This window comes from Rhineura floridana, chromosome 1 (genome assembly GCF_030035675.1).
Source record: "Rhineura floridana isolate rRhiFlo1 chromosome 1, rRhiFlo1.hap2, whole genome shotgun sequence".
Taxonomy (NCBI): domain Eukaryota; kingdom Metazoa; phylum Chordata; class Lepidosauria; order Squamata; family Rhineuridae; genus Rhineura; species Rhineura floridana.
The window spans coordinates 214,721,416-214,733,293 of record NC_084480.1 but is presented as its reverse complement, the minus strand read 5'-3'; positions in this window follow the sequence as shown (position 1 = coordinate 214,733,293).

Sequence of the window (11,878 nt, the reverse complement as noted above, 5' to 3'; positions counted from 1 at the left end):
TTGAGGATGGAAGGTGCAGAGAAGGAAAAACAGAGGGAGTTGGAAATTGAGAGAACGAGATTGGGGTTTGAGGAGAGGGAGAAGCAACAAGCATTGGATGCTGAATTACAAGTAGAAAAGTTAAAATTTGATAGAGAGAAATTTCACTCTGAGGAGACAAGGAAAGACAGAGATGGAGCAAAAATAAAAATTACTCCAAAGGACTTTGCTGTCTATGAGCCTGGTCAAGATCCTCAAATTTACCTCAGCACCTTTGAAAAAGCAGCTCAGTTGTGGGGGCTACCTGAAGATAAATACATGCAGTATTTATCAAACCTGATTAAAGGGGAATTGGCTGAGGTATACCAATATTTCCCCTCAGACAGGCCTGTCACCTATGCTGAATTCAAAGAAGCAGTGTTTAAAAGATTCAGACTGGGGCCTGATTATTTTAGAAAGCTTTTCAGAAACTGCCAGATACAGACAGGGAGGTTTTTTGTGGAACTGGGAGCAAAGTTGATGGATATATTTGGAAAGTGGATGAGTAGTGCCAAAGCTCAGTCAGTAGAACAGGTGAAAAGCCTCATGATACTGGATCAATTATACCATCAGTTACCACCAGAAATAAGGCTCCTGGTCAAAGACCGTTCCCCTACATCTGTGCAGGAGGCCGCAGAGATGGCGGATCACTTCGCCTCCAATAGAACTGGCTGGGTGGGGAAAACATCAAGAGAGTTTAAACCCAGACCATATAGTGCTGGCAGAAGGGATGTGGTACCACAGCGAGTGAGTCCTCCATTAAAATATGAAGGGCACAGGACACCCCAGAGTGGATCTGTGTACCCTAAAAGTGAGGAGAAATTATGCTACAAATGTGGTAGACCGGGGCACCTACGTTTTCAATGTGAGGTTGCCAACCCCATTAGTAATCCTGCTCAGACAAGGGCAGTGAAAACAGAGCCCAAGGCTTTAGAAACAGCGAAAAAGGTTCAGTTTTGCCAGATAAACTGGACAGAAGTAACAGACCTTGATTCAAGTCTGAGAGAGGAAGTGAGTGTACAAGGGGCAACTTATTGGGCATTGCTTGACACTGGTGCCGCTCAGACGTTACTGAGGCCAGATTTAATAAAATCTGAAGAAATATTACCTCAGGAAACAGTGACTATCCAAGGAGTGAGGGGTCAACCAGAGAGTTTGCCTGTGGCCCTAGTGAAAATGTAATGGAGAGGCCGAAAGGGCCAATATAAAGTTGGTATTAATGCCCAGCAACTAGAACCAGTAATACTGGGAAGAGATGTTATGGGGGCACAGGGGAAAATATATGTAGTGACCAGACAGCAAATTGGCAGAGAAAAAGAAGCCATATTAAGGGGGGCTGAAACAAACAGGGTGGAATCTGTTAACCAGCCTCAGGTCGCCATAGCAACCACTAGCAGGCCTGCTGAAGAAGACAAACTGTATCAAGTGGTCTCTGGGGAAGAAGCAGATCAATTCAGGGAAGAGCTGCATAAAGATATAAGTTTGAAGCAGATAAAGGAACAAGCCCTGACCCAACAGATTCCTTTGACTGACAAACTGAGGAATCAAGTTGTGTGTGGGAATGGGATTTTATATAGACTGTGGATGCCTGCTGAGAGAAAGGATGAATGTGAACCAGTGAAGCAATTGATAGTACCAGATTGCTAGAGGTAGCCCACAATGTCCCATGTGCAGGACATCTGGGAATAAAAAAGACCAAGAGGAGATTGGCTGCACACTATTATTGGCCAAACATCTCCAAAGATGTAAAACAACATTGTCTATCTTGTGGTATATGCCAAAAGGTGGGAACAAGTGGAGTAAAGACTAAGGCACCATTAAAGCCCCTTCCTATAATTGGACAACCCTTTTATAGAGTGGGAATAGATTTGGTGGGCCCTTTTTCCAAACCCACAAGGCATGGCAAGAAATATCTAGTGGTGGTGGTGGATTTTGCCACCAGGTACCCAGACGCAGAAGCACTGAGATCTGTAGAAGCCCCTGTAGTGGCAGAGGCTTTATTAAAAATCTTTATGAGGCTGGGTTTCCCTCATGAAGGGCTGACAGATCAAGGCAGTGTATTCATGGGAGAAGTGATGCAATGTATGTGGAAATGTGGTCTAAAACATCTAAAGACCACTACTTACCATCCCGCCACTAATGGGCTAACTGAGAGATTCAATGGAGTTTTGAAGGGCATGATCAGAAGCTATGTTCAAGATCACCCACAAGACTGGGATGAACATTTGGGATGCTTCTTATTTGCATACAGAGAAGTCCCTCAGGAGTCAACAGGCTTCTCACCCTTTGAACTCATGTTCACTAGAAAAGTGAGGATACCTTTGGAACTGCTAAAAAATTCATGGGAAGGAACTCTGGGAGAGTACAAAACTTCTGTAGTAGATTTTGTATTGGAATTCCGCAATAAATTAACATCAATGATGGAAGTAGTGAAAGAGAATTTGAGTCATGCACAGCAGAAGCAAAGTTACTGGTATGACAGAACAGCCAGGGAACGTGTGTATGATGTGGGAGATTTGGTTATGGCGTTCATACCCAGGAAACATGACAAATTACAGGCTAACTGGGAAGGACCATATACCATCAGAGAAAGGCTTGACACAGTGACGTATGTAATCACCACAGAACAATTAAACAAAAGCAAAGTGGTTCATGTAAATATGTTGAAGCCTTACCATACCAGGGATGCACAGGTGTTGCAAGTTACCTTATTCCCTGAGGGAAGTGGGCCTGAGCTTCCAGATTTGGTACAGGAAAGCAAAGACGAAGGAGGGGTAGATCAAGTGGAATGGTCAGAGGAGGTGAAGGAGGAAGTAAAAGAAGAGATTCTGAGAGTTTTGAAAACCTATAGGAATCTCTTTAGTAATAAACCTGGCCGAACCAGTATAGTTATACATTCCATTGATACTGGAGATCATGCCCCAATCAGATCTGTTCCGTACCGTGTGAATGGGAAAGTTTTGAATGAGATCAAAAAGGAGGTGGAAGATATGCTGGAATTAGGAGTGATCAGGGAATCCATCAGTCCCTGGGCCTCAAGTATTGTCCTGGTTCCAAAAAAAGATGGAACGACAAGGTTTTGCATTGATTATCGGCTAATCAATAAAATTACGGTCCCAGATGCGTATCCTATGCCTAGGGTAGACGCAATGTTAGTTATTGGGGGCAGCAACCATTATCTCTACACTAGATCTCTGTAAAGGATTTTGGCAAATGGAACTAGACGAGCACTCCAGAGCCAAAACTGCCTTCAGTACACCAGATGGGTTATATGAGTTTGTGACCTTACCCATGGGACTAAGGAACTCACCAAGTTCATTTCAGAGGCTAATCAATACTGTGTTGCAAGGCATGTCAGATTTTGCAGTGGCCTATATCGATGACGTGGCCATTTTTAGCAAGTCGGTGCCTGAGCATGTCCAACACCTGACAACAGTATTGGAGGCCTTAAGAAAAGCAGGCCTCACAATAAAAGCTAAGAAATGCCAGTTTGGACTAAAGGAAGTAATCTATTTAGGACATAAGGTGGGGAGTGGGAAAATCACCCCCTTATGGAGCAAGGTGGAGGCAATACAAGCGTGGCCGATCCCCTTAACCAAAAAACAAGTAAGGGTATTTCTGGGTGTGGCTGGATTTTATAGGAAGTTTGTGAGAAGTTTTGGGGAAATAGCAACCCCCTTGCATGAATTGACAAAGAAGAAGTGTTCTGAGCGGGTGGTATGGACGGATGAATGTCAGAAGGCTTTTGATCTGCTGAAGCAAGCCTTGTGCCAAGGACCCATATTAATAGCACCAGACTATGAGCAACCATTCATCGTGGCTACAGATGCGTCAGACCTCGCGCTGGGAGTCGTCTTGCTGCAGGAGAGAGAAGGCACCAGACATCCAGTGGCGTACCTGAGTCGCAAGCTGACGCCGAGGGAGAAAAACTATTCGTCGGTCCAGAAGGAGTGCCTAGTGGTCGTGTGGGGACTGAACAAGTTGCGCCCATACGTGTGGGGATGAAGATTCACAGTGACTACGGATCATCGGGCCTTGTTATGGTTGCAGACTATGAAAAACCATAGCACTATGCTGCAGAGGTGGTCCTGGGCCCTAAAGGACTATCAAGTGGATTTCCAGTTCATAAAAGGCAAGGACAATGTACTGGCCGATGGACTTTCCAGGCAAGTGGCTGGGACTGCAGTGACGTGACCAGATGAAGGAACAAAAAAGACATTTTCCCCATAGAGACTTTTATTTGTTAACGCAACGTATAAATCCTGGAACAGGAATAATACTCTGCCGTTGTTTTAAGGGGGGGAATGTGATGTTCCTATATTAATGTATATATGGTAAGTGTTGGTTGTTTAGAAGATACATGGTAAGTGGAGTGAAAGAGGAGGGGGAGTGAATGGGCAGTAGAATGCTAGATGATTGGCTGAGTGTTTAAAATGGCTGAACGTATAAAAGGAAGAGAGAGAGTGGAATCAGGGGGGAGAAGAGAAAGAGTGGGTTGTTTGGTGGGTTTGAGAGAGTGGTTTACCAGGAGAGAGTTGAGAAGGAGGGGGGTGGAGTTCGGATTAGTATTGAGGCAGACTCCTCCACAGAATCGTTGTGGGTGGTGATACCGTGCCCCAGGAGGGACTTAATACTGGGAACGATCTATCGTCCCCCTTATCAAAATGCTCAGGGAGACCTTGAGATGAGATATGAAATTGAGGAAGCATCCAAACTAGGAAATGTGGTAGTAATGGGTGACTTCAACTACCCGGACATAGACTGGCTGCATATGTGTTCCAGTCATGACAAAGAAGCAAAGTTTCTAGATATTCTAAATGACTATTCCCTAGACCAGTTGGTCATGGAACCGACCAGAGGGACGGCAACCCTGGACTTAATCCTCAGTGGGGACTGGGACCTGGTGCGAGATGTAAGTGTTATTGAACCGATTGGGAGCAGTGACCACAGTGCTATTAAATTAAACATACATGTAACTGGTCAATTGCCAAGAAAATCCAACACGGTCACATTTGACTTCAAAAGAGGAAACTTCACAAAAATGAGGGGATTGGTAAAAAGAAAGCTGAAAAACAAAGTCCAGAGGGTCACATCACTCGAAAATGCTTGGAAGTTGTTTAAAAACACTATATTAGAAGCTCAACTGGAGTGCATACCGCAGATCAGAAAAGGTACCGCCAGGGCCAAGAAGATGCCAGCATGGTTAACGAGCAAAGTCAAGGAAGCTCTTAGAGGCAAAAAGTCTTCCTTCAGAAAATGGAAGTCTTGTCCGAATGAAGAAAATAAAAAAGAACACAAACTCTAGCAAAAGAAATGCAAGAAGACAATAAGGGATGCTAAAAAAGAATTTGAGGAGCACATTGCTAAGAACATAAAAACCAACAACAAAAAATTCTATAAATACATTCAAAGCAGGAGACCATCTAGGGAGACAATTGGACCCTTGGATGATAAGGGAGTCAAAGGTGTACTAAAGAACGATAAGGAGATTGCAGAGAAGCTAAATGAATTCTTTGCATCTGTCTTCACAGTGGAAGATATAGGGCAGATCCCTGAACCTGAACTAACATTTGCAGGAAGGGATTCTGAGGAACTGAGACAAATAGTGGTAACGAGGAGGAAGTTCTAAGCTTAATGGACAATATAAAAACTGACAAATCACCGGGCCCGGATGGCATCCACCCGAGAGTTCTCAAAGAACTCAAAGGTGAAATTGCTGATCTGCTAACTAAAATATGTAACTTGTCCCTCGGGTCCTCCTCTGTGCCTGAGGACTGGAAAGTGGCAAATGTAACGCCAATCTTCAAAAAGAGATCCAGAGGGGATCCCGGAAATTACAGGCCAGTTAGCTTAACTTCTGTCCCTGGAAAACTGGTAGAAAGTATGATTAAAGCTAGATTAACTAAGCACATAGAAGAACAAGCCTTGCTGAAGCAGAGCCAGCATGGCTTCTGCAAGGGAAAGTCCTGTCTCAGTAACCTATTAGAATTCTTTGAGAGTGTCAACAAGCATATAGATAGAGGTGATCCAGTGGACATAGTGTACTTAGACTTTCAAAAAGCGTTTGACAAGGTACCTCACCAAAGGCTTCTGAGGAAGCTTAGCAGTCATGGAATAAGAGGAGAGGTCCTCTTGTGGATAAGGAATTGGTTAAGAAGCAGAAAGCAGAGAGTAGGAATAAACGGACAGTTCTCCCAATGGAGGGCTGTAGAAAGTGGAGTCCCTCAAGGATCGGTATTGGGACCTGTACTTTTCAACTTGTTCATTAATGACCTAGAATTAGGAGTGAGCAGTGAAGTGGCCAAGTTTGCTGATGACACTAAATTGTTCAGGGTTGTTAAAACCAAAAGGGATTGCGAAGAGCTCCAAAAAGACCTCTCCAAACTGAGTGAATGGGCGGAAAAATGGCAAATGCAATTCAATATAAACAAGTGTAAAATTATGCATATTGGAGCAAAAAATCTTAATTTCACATATACGCTCATGGGGTCTGAACTGGCGGTGACCGACCAGGAGAGAGACCTCGGGGTTGTAGTGGACAGCACGATGAAAATGTCGACCCAGTGTGCGGCAGCTGTGAAAAAGGCAAATTCCATGCTAGCAATAATTAGGAAAGGTATTGAAAATAAAACAGCCGATATCATAATGCCGTTGTATAAATCTATGGTGCGGCCGCATTTGGAATACTGTGTACAGTTCTGGTCGCCTCATCTCAAAAAGGATATTATAGAGTTGAAAAAGGTTCAGAAGAGGGCAACCAGAATGATCAAGGGGATGGAGCGACTCCCTTACGAGGAAAGGTTGCAGCATTTGGGGCTTTTTAGTTTAGAGAAAAGGCGGGTCAGAGGAGACATGATAGAAGTGTATAAAATTATGCATGGCATTAAGTAGATAGAGAAAAGTTCTTCTCCCTCTCTCATAATACTAGAACTCGTGGACATTCAAAGAAGCTGAATGTTGGAAGATTCAGGACAGACAAAAGGAAGTACTTCTTTACTCAGCGCATAGTTCAACTATGGAATTTGCTCCCACAAGATGCAGTAATGGCCACCAGCTTGGATGGCTTTAAAAGAAGATTAGACAAATTCATGGAGGACAGGGCTATCAATGGCTACTAGCCATGATGGCTGTGCTCTGCCACCCTAGTCAGAGGCAGCATGCTTCTGAAAACCAGTTGCCGGAAGCCTCAGGAGGGGAGAGTGTTCTTGCACTCGGGTCCTGCTTGCGGGCTTCCCCCAGGCACCTGGTTGGCCACTGTGAGAACAGGATGCTGGACTAGATGGGCCACTGGCCTGATCCAGCAGGCTCTTCTTATGTTCTTATGAGTAAAACCATATGCTTATGTGCCTTAAGAAGAAATCTTGTTAACCTTGTTAGCTTTGTTATCTGTAATAAATACTTAATTTGGTTTACCAAAGGCCTGATCCTTGGCTGGGGTTTCACAGACCAGAAGGGAGGGTAAGGTAATGACCAAGGCTGAAGGGGAACTGTAACAAATGGTGGCAGCGGTGAAGAGAATAACAATACCAGTATTCAGAGTCTCTGGGAATACTAGTATTAGGACGTGACTGGTGGTTGCCTAGCAAGCGGATCTGTTGAGATCTGTGCTAGAGCGGGGAGAGAAACAATAATAAAGGACAGTCCAGACTGGTGGAGTCCCTGGTGGTGCCTAGTGACAGGCAGTAGCCACGCGCAGGTAGGAACCTGACAGGGAGAGCCAGGGAAGGGCGTCACAGCGTGCAACTGTTGCATTGGCTCATCTATTTTGATATGTGTTGGAAAACCTGCTATAGTGCAGCCACATATTGGTGACAGCAACACATCCTCGGCATCTGCTGCTCTTGGATTTATGATATCATTTACTAGAAAGGGATATAGGATGTTAATTTTGCATTTTGGACATCTATTATGATAGGTGTTTGGAAGCCTACAAGGGGGAGGCCGCTGCAGTGGGCCAAATATGGGTGGCAGCGCCATATCTCCAGTATTTGTGCTTTGGGGAACTGGGTTAGCTGCACTAAAATGGTGGCTGGGAAAGTGCTTACTCATAAATTATTTCCTTTCTTTATGTGAAACAGGGAAATATGAGGCCAGTGGCCCTCACAGCAGTGAGGAGAAGCACCCAGCAGTAGCTGCTCAAGGAAAGCGTTCCTCCCCTGTTAAGCTCGAGGTACTGGGACCTTGCTTGCAGACTGCCCAGTTCCTGGGGAGGTTTGTTTTGTTATGGGGTTTTCTTTCAGTTTCTGGATCCCATATTGTAGTCTCAGGGCTTGCCTTAAGGGACTGCACTCTTAAATTTGTCTTGGGCATAGATGCAATGGCAATCAGTAATGGCTTCCTACCAGTTAGTTAATGCACTGCCTATGGGAAAGTATGACATCTAATCTGTTTTTTCATCTACTGTGGGGATACAAGGGGATTTATAGCTGCTGGGTTTTTGCCTTTTCAATCAATTCTATGAGGTAGAGCATTACATATAGGCTGCTCTGTTCTCGCATGGAGCGCTTCAGCTCCTTCCTTGAAGGGGCTGTCGGGATGAGAGGGTAAAAAAAAAAAATTTGGATGCATGTTAACACCTGATGTCACAGATTATGGAATGGCTATGTAACTGGTTCATCTTAATGGCTGTGTCAATGGACCATCCTGCCCGGTTTTAACCTTCCTGGGCATACCACCTAATTCACCTCTGTAAGAAACAACGGTTCTAGAGAGATTCACAACAAGATTTTTAGTGAAGCAGCATTAACATGTTTATTATACGGTCTTGCAAGAACGGGTGTCCACCACAAGGTAGGCACACCCAATTGACATTGGTACAGTTCTTTTATCCTATAGCCAGACGCTTTGGTTCCCTCCCCTGCTTCCTCATTGGTCGAGTACTCCAGGGTTTACAACCTATCCGTGCTGCCTATTCATGTCAAATGAATCTCCACCCCTGTTTACATCTCCCACTACTAACTTTGTGGATCCCCCATCCTCATATTTACTTTTATCCATATTTGGCATATCTCCTCCTCCCTTGGTATTCCCCTCCTTACATCAGTCTAAGAAAAAACCCCTTCTGTTAGTCAAGCGAAGCAGAATCTAACCACAAACGTCTAAGCTGCCCCTGTGTTTCTGGTTCTTGTCTATTTTAGCTTGCCTTCTAGTTTCGCTGACTTCAAGCAAAAATCCCCTTCTGTCCTACTTAACTATGTTCCTATGAAATTCTCTTTCTAGCAACTTAAAGCATTTTGCAAAAAGCAAAAGGTATTTTGTGAAAGCAAGCAATCTACACAAAGCCAAGAATAAAAAGCATTTTGTAAAAGCAACATATTTCATGTATATCACAATCCCTCCTCTTTTTATTTTATACATTTCTGTTGCTTTTTCATGAAGTTCTCATACTCCAGGTGATTTCTCCAGTCTGGATAGCATGGTTTCATACTGCGTTTCCTGGACAGATAGAAGATCTTCCTTGTTTTCTCCTAAGAGTAACATATTTTCATTATATGGAGGTGGTTTCAAAGGCATTTGTTTAGATACAGCTGTTTCTATTAATCTCTGAGCTAATCCTCGTACACATGGTATGATACAACATCCTACAGCAGTTAATACTCCTGCTACTACTATCAGCGAAGTGAGTATCGATATTACCATCCCCTTCCATTTCCCAAACCAAGAGTCTAACCACCCAGTAAGTGAGTCATCTATTCCTAAATTCTCAGCTGGTTCCTCTACCAAAGTGGTGAGGCCTTGCAATGCCTTGGTGATAGTTCCATCTGGGGCAGTGTTGTTTGGGATAAATGTCCTCCCCCAAGTATCACACATACCCAAGCTTTTTCAGCCAAGATCATGTCCAATATCATCCTGTTTTCCCAAACCATTCTGCTTGTTGCATCTAATTGTTCTGCAATTCCTTTTACAGCATCTCTTGTATAATTAATGAAACGTTGTTGGTTGTAATATATGTAATTGATCCAATCCACATTTTTATTTATAGTGGCCCACCAAAACAAAACTGACGCAAAGCCTGCTGCAATCTGATTTCTGGCTTTAAACTCATTGGGTACTCCTCGTGGCACTCCAATAGAGTCTATATAGATTCTGTCATCAAATGAAGAACTTATTGTATTTCTCTTTGTTCTTTTACTCTGAACCTTTTCTTGTTCAAATGCAAGGGTAAATGGTATTGCTAATTGGGTGATAGTACATATCCCCTTCCAATTTTCAGGGAGTGTAGCTCTTAGAATTTTTCCTCCACAATACCTCCACAAGTCTGCTCTGGCCACTGTCAGATGAGAGTAATTGCCTGAAGTACTTCCTGTGACATTTAAAGTCTGGACAAAAGTACTCAGCTTTCCCACAAGCCTAGTATACCCATCATCCTGTCTTGAGAGACAGGAAGAGTAGTTCCTTACGACTCTGAGAAATGCTGGTGGTGTCTTTATGTCCTTAGCCTTTAAGGCTGGAAATAAGAGAAACGCTTTCTGACAGGTCCTATTCTTCCAAGCATCCTCATCTTTATTATAATGCCATTAAGCAACTCATTTCGGTGGGGTGGGTATTCCATCCCATTGGAAGGGGAATTATCTATGCTACTGGCCTTCCAGCTGCACAAGTATAACAATTACTTTTGTTTAAGCTTTTCACTGTATATTTGATCCATTCTACCCAAGCATTTACTTCTCCATATCCTGTCTCTATTTCAAATGTTTGTGTCAAGTCCTTAACTTCTATGACCTTTATCTTATGAGGGTCTATCTGTGGTGGACTGAATGGTTTTACCTGGGGTATTTTTGAGACCAGGGGTATTTTTGAGTCTGTGTTTTCAGTTTTTGGGATTGGTGATGGGAGCGTCACTATCCTGAAACAAATCACCAACACTCCACGCGATCTGCTCCAGATAATGAGATTCCCACCCCATTGGAAGGGGTGTTATTTATTATATACCCCACAGATCCTATTTGAGTAGGTGCATATAATTTGATATACACATAACCATATCCATCGTGAGTTTCCCACAAATTCCTGTTTTTCTGGGGAAATCCTTTTAGGGAAGGCGCTTACAGCAAAGGAGATATAAGAAGACAATTATGATATTATCCCTATTCCTGTCCAAGCTGCCCAGAGTATCATTATACATTTAACCCCTACCCGGGGGTATTCTATCAGGTGCAGGTCCAATCTGGAGGGGTATTTGTGCTAGAACCTTTGGTCTTAAGTGTCCAGGTTTCTTGTATACAAGTAGTATTGGTTGAACCCCCAATTCTCTGACAGGTAGAGATTTGGTTTCTATTATAATAGGTAACCCTTTCCCCATTTGCTATCCAATCTTATTCCTTAAAGGGGGTCCAAGAACTTTCTTGCAAGTCTTCTGTAAAATCCCACTCTTTTTCACACTGATTGCACCTTAGACTGTTTCGACGTTCCCTTATTCCTAATTCCCCTGTGCTCTGCCAACCCCAACCTTTTTGTATCCACTTGAAGTTATAGATGGGGAAGACTAGGTTTTATTTTGTTTATGGTATTTTATCCAATATCCCTGGTCCTTCTTTCCCCACAAGACTATTAACTGCTGCTTTTGGCAATACTCTGCCTGATATATTTTAAATCTTACATGTGGACATAGGGTCCTGACTCAAGTTTCCTTCCATTCCCACCCTGAAGTCCAAGTATCTATTTCTGGTGCTAATAAATTCTCAAATCTTTCTTTATCTGTCCAATTGTGATCCTCTAACTCAATCCGGTAGTGGTTTTCCGAAGGAGTAGCCATGGTGCCTGTCCAGGAACCTCTTTCTGCACAGTGTTTGTCCACGTGTTATGAACACTCAGTCTCCTGGCTTTATCTGGTGGGCAGCAAATTCCAACGGCGGGGTTT